Source organism: Schistocerca gregaria, chromosome 8 (assembly GCF_023897955.1).
Source record: "Schistocerca gregaria isolate iqSchGreg1 chromosome 8, iqSchGreg1.2, whole genome shotgun sequence".
Classification (NCBI taxonomy): Eukaryota; Metazoa; Arthropoda; class Insecta; order Orthoptera; family Acrididae; genus Schistocerca; species Schistocerca gregaria.
The window spans coordinates 264,462,854-264,474,291 of NC_064927.1; positions in this window are offsets into that span (position 1 = coordinate 264,462,854).

The window sequence follows — 11,438 nt, forward strand, 5'->3', positions numbered from 1 at the left end:
GTCCTGTGCAAGCCTCTTAATCTCCTAGTAAATTCATCAACCTACATCCTTCTGAATCTACTTAGTGTATTCATCTCTTTGTCTCCCTCTATCATTTTTACACTCCACGCTTCCCACCAATACGAAACTGGTGATCCCTTGATGCCTCAGAATCCTCCTCCTAGTCAAGTTGTGCCACAAATTCCTGTTCTCCCAGTTCTAATCAGTACCTCCTCATTAGTTATGTGATCTACCCATGTAATCTTCAGCATTCTACTGTAGCACTACATTTTGAAGGCTTCTTTTCTCTCCTTGTTTAAACTGTTTATTGTCTATGTTTCATTTCCATACTACCCTCCATACAAATACTTCCAGAAAAGACTTCCTGACCTTTAAATCTATACTCAATGTTAACAAATTTCTCTTCTTCAGAAACACTTTCCCTGCCATCACCAGGCTAAATTTTATATCCTCCTTCTTCTACTATCATCAGTTATTTTGCTGCCCAAATAGCGAAACTTATCCACTACTTTAAGTGTCTCATTTTCTAATCTAATTTCTTAAGCATCACCTGATTTAATTCTACTACATTCCATTATCCTCATTTTGCTTTTGTTGATGTTCATTTTGTATCCTCCTTTCAAGACACTGTCCATATTGTTCAACTGTTCTTCCAAGTCCTTTGCTGTCTCTGACAGAATTACAATGTCATCAGCAAACTGCAAGGTTTTTCATAGCATGTAAGCTATGAATACAAGGTTTTTATTTCTTTTTCCTGGATTTTAATTCCCGTTCCAAATTTTTCTTTTGTTTCCTTTACTGCTTGCGCAATATACAGATTGAATAACATCAGGAATAGGCTACAACCCTGTCTCACTCCCTTCTCAACTACTATTCACCTTTTGTGCCTAACTGCTTTCGTTCCCTGTATTTTACACCTGCCACCTTCAGAATTTGAAAGAGAGTATTGCTGTGAACATTGTAAAAAGCTTTCTCTAAGTCTACAAATGCTGGAAATGTAGGTTTGCCTTTCCTTAATCTTTCTTTTACGATAAGTCATAGGGTCAGTATTGCCTCACATGTTCCAACTTTTCTAGGGAATCCAAACTGATCTTCTCAGAGGTCAGCTTTAGCCAGTTTTTCGATCCGTCTGTAAAGAATGTGTGCTAGTATTTTGTTAACAGTGACTTCTTAAGCTGATAGTTCAGTAATTTTCATGCCTATCAGCACCTGCTTTTTTTGGAATTTGGAAATATTATATTCTTCTTGAAGTCTGAGGGTATTTCACCTGTCTCATAAATCTTGCTCACCAGGTGGAAGAGTTTTGTCATGGCTGGCTCTCCCAAGTCTATCAGTAGTTCTAACGGAATGTTGTCTACTCCTGGGGCCTTGTTTTGACTTAGATATTTCAGTATTCTGTCAAATTCTTCACACAGTATCATATCTCCCATCTCATCTCAATCTACATCCTCTTCCATTTCCATAATATTGACCTGAAGTACAAGGGCATTTCGAAAAGTAAAGATACAATGGCTCGCAGTCCTTAAATAGAACATTTATTTAGAAAACGTCAATTACATCTTATTATCCAAACATTTGTGAAGTCGGTGCACAAGCTTTTGTATCCCACAGTCATAGAAGTAGCCGCCCGTTGCTGGAACCACATTTCAACTTCATCTTTGATCTCTTCATCGTCATGGAATGATTTTCCAGCAAGATGTGACTTCAAGTAATGGAAGACATGGAAGTCGGTGGGCGCAAGGTCCGGGCTGTATGTCGGATGGTCCAATACGTCCCATTTGAATTGTTTGAGTAGTGCTTTGGTTACGAGTGCTGTGTGAGGCCGAGTGTTGCCATGAAGCAAGTGGACTCCACTTGTCAGCATTCCCTTGCGATTGTTTTGAATTGCCCTTCGAAGACGTTTTAAAGTATGGCAATATGCAGAAGCAATAATTGTCATTCCAGGAGGCATTAATTCCAATAGAAGAATGCCTTGTCTGTCCCAAAAAACAAAAGTCATGATTTTCTTCTCTGAAATCGACATTTTGCGTTTCTTGGTTTTTGGTGAATTCTAATGGTGCCATTGCATTGAATGTTGCTTGGATTCAGGTGTATGGTGATAAACCCACGTCTCGTCACCTGTCACAATGTGATCAAGGAACTCATCACCTGCTTCAGCATAGTGTGTGAGGAAGTTGACTGCAAAGCCCATCCTTTTCTGTTTGTGTTCTTTCGTTAACAGTTTTGGAACCCAACGCGCACACAATTTCCTGTACCCTAACTTGACAGTCACAACGTCACAAAGAGTCGTCATTGACACGTCCGGTATCATCTGATGCAATTCTTTCAATGTGAGATGTCTATTTGCACAAATTGCTTCCTTCTTTCTCCAAAGAATGGCATCAAAGATCACAGATGGGCGACCTGTTCTTTGTTCGCCATGAACATCAGTCCTACCTTCAGAGAAATGATGACACCATTTCATTACATTCTGTCGATTCATAATGTTTCCATAAACAGAAACAATTTCTTTGTGAATATCTGCTGGTCGCTGACCTTTTGCATGAAGAAAACATATGACAGAGTGCACTTCGCATTTGGCGGGATTCTGAATCGGTGCAGCCATTTTAAACACGACCTATTCCAACCAGAAGCAACATTCAACTGCTGAACGACCGCGAGGAGAAAGTTAACAGCTCAAGGTTAACACCAGTGTTGCCAACTTGCTCGCCAAAACTGTTCTGTTCCTCTGGTGTACGGTGTATCTTTACTTTCCGAAATACCTTCATACATCACCCTTGTATAGACCCTTTATATACTCCTTCCACCTTCCTGCTATCCCTTTTCTGCTTAGGACTGGTTTTCCATCTGAACTCTTGATATTCATTCAGGTGCTTCTCTTTTCTCCAAAGGTCTCTTTAATTTTCCTGTAGACAGTTATCTATCTTACCCCCTAGTGACATATGCTTCTACTTCCTTACATTTGTCTTCTAGTTATTCCCACTTAGCCATTTCGCGCTTCCTGTCGATCTCATTTTTGAGACCTTTTCACCTGCCTCATTTACTGCATTTTTATACAGTATTTTCTCCTTTTATCAGTTAAACTCAATATCACTTGTGTTACCCAAGGATTTCTACTAGCCCTCATCTTTTTACATACTTGATCGTCTGCTGCCTTCACTATTTCATCTCTCAGAGCTACACATTCTTCTTCTTCTTCTTCTTCTTCTTCTTCTGTGTTCCTTTCACCTGTTCTTGTCAATTGTTCCCTAATGCTCACTCTGAAACTCTCCAGAACCTTTGGTTCTTTCACCTTATCCAGGGCCCACTCCTTAAATCCCTACCTTTTTGCAGTTTCTTCAGTTTTAATCTATAGCTCATGACCAATAGATTGTGGTCAGAGTCCACATCTGCCCCTGGAAATGTCTTTCAATTTAAAGCCTGGTTCCTAAATCTCTGTCTTACCATTATATAGTCAATCTGAAACCTTCCGTTATCTCCATGTCTCTCTCACACTTACAACCTTCTTTCATGATTCTTAAACCAAGTGTTAGCGATGATTAAGTTATGCTCTGTGCAGGTGGCTTCCTCTTTCATTCCTGTCCCCCAGTCCATATTCACCTATTACTTTTTCTTCTCTTCCTTTTCCTACCATCAAATTTCAGCACCCCTTGACTATTAAATTTTCGTCTCCCTTAACTACCTGAGTAGTTTCTTTCATCTCATCATACATTTTTACAATCTCCTCCTCATCTGCAGAGCTAGTTGGCATATAAACTTGTGCTGCTGTATTCGATGTGGACTTTGTGTCTATCTTGTCTACAATAATACGTTCACCATGCTGTGTATAATAGCTTATCCGTGTTCCAATGTTTTTTATTCATTGTTAAGCATACTCCAGCATTATCCCTATTTGATTTTATATTTATAACCCTGTATTCACCTGATCAGAAGTCCTCTTCCTCCTGCCAACAAAATTCAATAATTCTCACTGTATCTAACTTTAACTCATCTATTTTCATTTTTAAATTTGTCTAACCTGTGTGCCCACTTAAGGGATCTGACATTCAACGCTCCAATCCATAGAATGATGTCCTGATAATGATGTCCTGATAATGATGTCCTCCTGAGTAGTCCCAACTGGAGATCTGAATGGTGTATTATTTTACCTCTGAATATGTTACCCAAGAGGACGTGATCGTCATTTAACCATACAGTAAAGCTGCACACCCTCAGGAAAAAAAATTAATAATAATAATATACATATACACAATACATACATATAGATATGGTGTATGTGCGGATGGATGTGTGTGTGTATGCGAGTGTATACCTGTCCTTCTTTCCCCCTAAGGTAAGTCTTCCTGCTCCCGGGATTGGAATGACTCCTTACTCTCTCCCTTAAAACCCACATCCTTTCATCTTTTCCCCTCCTTCCCTCTTATCTGATGAAGCAACCGTTGGTTCGAAAGCTTGAATTTTGTGTGTTTGTTTGTGTGTCTATCAACCTGACAGCACTTTTGTTTGGTAAGTCACATCTTCTTTGTGTGTCTATATATATATATATATATATATATATATATATATATATATATATACACACACTCCTGGAAATTGAAATAAGAACACCGTGAATTCATTGTCCCAGAAAGGGGAAACTTTATTGACACATTCCTGGGGTCAGATACATCACATGATCACACTGACAGAACCATAGGCACATAGACACAGGCAACAGAGCATGCACAATGTCGACACTACCTCAGTGTATATCCACCTTTCGCAGCAATGCAGGCTGCTATTCTCCCATGGAGACGATCGTAGAGATGCTGGATGTAGTCCTGTGGAACGGCTTGCCATGCCATTTCCACCTGGCGCCTCAGTTGGACCAGTGTTCGTGCTGGACGTGCAGACTGCGTGAGACGACACTTCATCCATTCCCAAACATGCTCAATGGGGGACAGATCCGGAGATCTTGCTGGCCAGGGTAGTTGACTTACACCTTCTAGAGCACGTTGGGTGGCACGGGATACATGCGGACGTGCATTGTCCTGTTGGAACAGCAAGTTCCCTTGCCGGTCTAGGAATGGTAGAACAATGGGTTCGATGACGGTTTGGATGTACCGTGCACTATTCAGTGTCCCCTCGACGATCACCAGAGGTGTACGGCCAGTGTAGGAGATCGCTCCCCACACCATGATGCCGGGTGTTGGCCCTGTGTGCCTCGGTCGTATGCAGTCCTGATTGTGGCGCTCACCTGCACGGCGCCAAACACGCATACGACCATCATTGGCCTCAAGGCAGAAGCGACTCTCATCGCTGAAGATGACACGTCTCCATTCGTCCCTCTATTCACACCTGTCGCGACACCACTGGAGGCGGGCTGCACGATGTTGGGGCGTGAGCGGAAGACGGCCTAACGGTGTGCGGGACCGTAGCCCAGCTTCATGGAGACGGTTACGAATGGTCCTCGCCGATACCCCAGGAGCAACAGTGTCCCTAATTTGCTGGGAAGTGGCGGTGCGGTCCCCTACAGCACTGCGTAGGATCCTACGGTCTTGGCGTGCATCCGTGCGTCGCTGCGGTCCGGTCCCAGGTCGACGGGCACGTGCACCTTCCGCCGACCACTGGCGACAACATCAATGTACTGTGGAGAGCTCAAGCCCCACGTGTTGAGCAATTCGGCGGTACGTCCACCCGGCCTCCCGCATGCCCACTATACGCCCTCGCTCAAAGTCCGTCAACTGCACATGCGGTTCACGTCCACGCTGTCGCGGCATGCTACCAGTGTTAAAGATTGCGATGGAGCTCCGTATGCCACGGCAAACTGGCTGACACTGACGGCGGCTGTGCACAAATGCTGCGCAGCTAGCGCCATTCGACGGCCAACACCGCGGTTCCTGGTGTGTCCGCTGTGCCGTGCGTGTGATCATTGCTTGTACAGCCCTCTCGCAGTGTCCGGAGCAAGTATGGTGGGTCTGACACACCGGTGTCAATGTGTTCTTTTTTCCATTTCCAGGAGTGTATATATATATTGAACACTACAGATGAGACTGTGCCAGTAAACTGCCCACAGGTAGTAGCAAAAGCAGCTCTAGGGCAGACATTGTTGTGGCTATTGTTCATATATATAACATCTGAGACAGGAAAGAGTAATAATAATAATAATAATAATAATAATAACAATAATTATGGGTGTAGTTTCCTTTTGCTTTCAGCCATTTGCAGTACCAGCACAGCAATAATGTTTTGGTTGATGTTATGAAACTAGTACAATTGGTCACCCACACTATTGCCCCTGCAACTCCTGAAAAGGCTGCTGTCCCTCTTCAGTAACAACATGTTTGTCTGGCTGCTTCTCAACAGGTACCTCTCAGTTGTGGTTGTACCTATGGTATGACTGTCTGTATCACTGAGGCACATAAGCCTCCCCACCAATGGCAAGGTTCATGGTTCATGGGGAGGGGGTGGGGGAGGGGGTCCCAACAAGGGCTAAATACACCATTAATTGCTTCATTTTTGTGGAGTATGGATACTACTTTATCACTTTGACCATCTGTGGGTTTGGCCTCAAGACCTGGCCTGATAAAATATGACCCAAATAGTACAATTTCTTCCACAGAAACTCTCCACTTGTCCACTTGCAGCTTTAAATTGTGGAATCTAAGCCTTTTGAATACCTCTGTCAGTCATATATTATATTCCTCTGAGGAGGAGCCAAATATTACAATGCCATCTAAATTGATGAACCATAATCATATTGTAGCCATCCCGAAATGATGTTCATTAACTTCTGAAATATATTAAGAGCTGTTTTAAGACCAATGGGTTCGTTTGTACTTGTAGTGCCTGTGCAGCATACTGAAAATTGTCTTTTCTCAATCCCATTCATACTTTGCCTTTATTAGACCATCAAGAATTTCATCTATTCTCGGCAATGGGTACACTGAATTTGAGATCTCATTAAGTCACCTCTAGTTCATGACTGTTCGCCAATTTTGCTATCCATTGGCATCCATCTTTTTCAGAATTAAAATCAATTGAAAATTTGAACCACTTTCACTTGGTCCTATAATGTCATCCTCTAACATGTTTGTTTCCTGCTGGAGCTTATCCTTTTCTGCATGCAGTATTCTGTAGGGTTGTAAATATATCATCCTATCTTCTGATTGTAGTAGCAGCTTAATTTCATGCCTGATACTATAAGATAACATGTCTCCAGACAGGAGGAAAATGTCGCTGTACACGGTGCATAACTCTGATTGCTGACTTTCTTCCACATTTAAATGGTTTTCTAAATGTTCTCCTTTAGCACACTAATTCTTGATTTCAGTTGTGGCTTGTGGTTACTGGCATGGTTCACACTGAACAATAGCCACAACAATGTCTGCTCTGGAGCTGCTTTTGCTACCACCTGTGGGCAGTTTACTGGCACAGTCTCATCTGTAGTGTTCAATACACTCGTTAGGCATTTTCCTTATTCCGCTTTTACTAATGCCTCAGGTAAACACACATCCTTTCTGCTTTCCTGTTTCAGAATGATAGCGTCTCTCATTCCACTCTATCTTTTTATTTAGCACACCTGTTCCTCCTAGGGTCCTATTGTTAGTGCTGAAACAATATATTTGTGCTCTCTTTCTTTTTGTCTGGCATTACCTGTTGCCTGCCTCTGTTGTGTTCTGACTGTTAATGAGTTTTTGTCACTATTCACTCTCGCCTTTCCACACGTTTCTCGCTTTGTGCAGAGCTCACCCGTGCTCTGTCTTCACCTCCTTACACACCTTTTGCTCCATGTCTGAGGTTTTCCTGAAAGAGCCTTCTCTTTCTTGTACCAGTACAACCGTATTAGCAAGTTTCGACTTCTAATACCACTCTGCACTGGGCGGAGCTCACACTCTTGTTCCATCTTCATTCTGATTTGTTCCCCTCGGATCCACAGTGTTTCAGTGATTGATTATGACTCCATGTTTTTTGAGAAGCTCTCAGCCCACTAGTCCATCAAATTGAGGATTCACACCTTCCACAATTATTTCTCATTAGTAATTCAAGAGTTACAGTTCCGTTTGCCCTGGCAATCATATTAGCAGTTCCCCAAATCCTAATATGTTTGGATGGATTATAGTTTCCACTATTTCTCAAACTACTTCTCCTAAAGAGGCTAATCTGCACGCCACTCTCCATGAGACACCTCAGGCAATTAGTCATGCCATCCTGACACTCCAATTGTATAAACTCATTTTCACTTTCACAGTTGATTGTCAATGTCTTTCCAGGTGAGGTGTGATGTGACTGCTTTATTATGCCATTACTTAGCTTTCCTGGCTTTTACTTCTCCTATGTGCATGGCAAATATTTTCTGGGCAGTCTCTCACTTAATGACTATTTCGTTTGCATTTTAAATATGTTGCGGACTGCAGATGCATACATCGGCCTCTGTGACTCGGCAAATTACATTGTGTGCATCTCATTATCCATTTTTGGTCCATTTCACTACCTTTCATATTCTTTTATCTGCATGACACTCTCACACCATATGCCCATGTTTCCCACATGTGAAACACTTTGTGGCTTTATTCTCAGTCTGTGGCATTACACCACCTCCTTGGGTGATCATCTTTTCTTGGGCTGAGGCTATCGCACTCTCCTCTGTCAAAGCTGTCTCCGTAACCTCTTTTAACGTTAGATGCTCTGCTCACACATGCACTATTGTGTTTATCCAGTTTTCATAACTCCCTTGGATAAACACTGCTAAGCTTAATTTCCAAATGAGAACATAGCAGGAGTCACAGTTGTGTGTGACAGGCTGGGATGTGGGAGATAAGACAGGTTTGTGTGATCTTGTTGCAATGACAGACATCTCGCCCAGGGCCGCACCATGTTTTATTCACTGTTAGGTCTTCGTAGACGTTTTGGAAGAGCCTATGAATTTGTACAGTGCTCCAGTTTTCTTCCAAAAGAAACTAGAAACTCGATTATAGCTCTCTACTTGAAACACACATCCATTACAGATATCATTTTGGAGGCTACATTAGCACTGCCACCTATCAGAACTTCATGAAAATATGGGAGCTGATGCAGGACCTTTCCTAATTGTTTCACAACAAATACTGCATTTGTAAAACTGAAATTGGTTGAGAAAAAGTTGTTGCATTACTTATTGACTGCCCCTCATACTTCCCATTCCATTCATTGTCCATAAAATATTTAGGCGATAATCCATTTCTCTCCATATTTTTGCCAACCTCTCTCCTGTCACCACTTCTACAGTATCTTGTATTCATGCCATAAGAGTTTGAACAGCATGTATTGGTGAAGTGAACACTTTATGCTTGATGTAACCAAACAAAAAATTGCCAGGAGAGCTTATGTTTGTTGGACATGATAGCCATGACATTGGACTGTCTCTTGTGATGAGGTAACTGAGGTGCAACAAAAAGTTCAGACATGTCTGCATAAACTATTGCCATCCTGGTAAGTTCAGAGAAAAAACAAAAGGTCCAGTATCTGTGCTATGCATTAAGGCACACTACGCATTCACTTTTGGACTACCTGTCATCTATTTTGCCACAAGTTCTATGACTGACAGATCCATAAATTGTGTCTGCTTACTTTATTAGGGTAGTTGTCTGCATAGATTTGTTCCAATATGTTCCTAGCAAACTCATTATATTTACTGCTATTATCCGGCTACAAAGGTTGCAGCAGTTGCACTTAATGTGCGTGGAAATGCAGCTGTGCTCTGAGGTATGCCTGATTCTCTGGAAACATGGCACATTGATTTCTGCAGACACTGTTGAAATGAAATGCTTTATGCACAGTATCAACAGTGTAATTACTCATTTCAGGTCTGCTGCTTCTTGCCTTGCCACTAACACTGCCAGTCTCTTCAAATTTTTCATACAACTTTTTGTTTCTCTTCACATTTGGTGTATTCCAAGCATGATCATATCAGAGCTGTTGCTGAACTCCAATAGGTGACAATGTTTCATGAAACTGCAAGACACATTGTACTTTCTGCTGGATAAGCACAGTTGTGACAGTAGCAGTCCTAAATTACATGATATGCAACAAAAGAATGAGAGAGAAAATAAACCAGATGCTGCCAGAGCAAGTGTAGACGTGTACTCAAAACAATTTTGTGAATTAGTCTGGAAAAAGAAACCTACTGTTTGTAACAAATTGCATGTCTGTATATATCATAGCTCCACAGAAATAATTTTTTGTCTTCAGAGATAGATATGATTACTTAGTCTGTATATAGGCCAAAACTTTTGATCGCTATTCACCACAAGATTGATTGCCACATAGTGGCACTCTGTGCATATAATGCAATAAGGAAAGCATGTAATTGAAGCATATACAAATGGGGAATCATTCTAGTGATTATATAGGCCACAAACGGGGAGATTCATTGACACAAATAACTTTTACAAAGGGCAGATTTTTGTGGCCTGCTGCCTGGGAAGGAATACCTTGGAAACAGTGAAACTGATCAACTGTTTGCATGCTGCTATAGTGAGTATCTATTGAAAGTGGTTGAAAGATGGTGAAAGTACAAATAGGTGATAACATGTTGGACATTCACACTTCATCAAACTTGTTGAGGTTGGAGGCTTGCTTGGTGTCTAAAGTACGATATGATATGTGGTGGAACTGACGACAAGCAAAGATCTGGTGAAAGCTGAAGTGTTTCAGAGCATACTGTACAGCGCGCATTCCTCAACCTGGAGTTCCATGGCAGAATACCACTACATGTTCCTATATTGATCCAACAACAGTGTGAATCATAATCAGATGCACAACTACTACTGTGGGCTATGTGAATGATATTGTAGACCAACAGCATCTCTTCACTATGAATTTCTCCTCTATTGGTGAAAGGATCTTCCAGCAAGATAAGTCACAAGGCCAGAATTGTGCAAGACTGGTTTGAGGAATATGATAATGAACTCACATTTGGTCACCAATTTGAACCTTATGGAATACTTCTGTGATGCTATTCGACACCAGCTCCATGACCGCAAACCATTGATCTATAATTTATGAAAAACTTGTGACCTGTGCATTGACATCTTGTGCTACATACCACCTGAGACCTACAGTGGACTTACCAAATCCATGTCACACAGAATCATTGCTGTATTGCATTAAAAAGGTAGACAGACCATCTGCTACTAAGCATGTGGTCCTACTTCTGTACTGCATCTGCAAAAACAATACCTTGTGGATTTCCCTTTATACAGACATTTCTGTTTATTTTCCTCAAACAGATTTTGCAATACTTGTCATCATCAGTGGATTTGATTTCATTCTACAACCAACAAAACGTATAATTGTTACATAATAGACTATGTTAATTTTTAAATGTGGTTTTGAATTAGTTTTATCTGATGTTCAGTACAGTATATTTTACTTTTTTGTTCCATTTCTCATGTGGAACATATGCAAGCATAATGTGT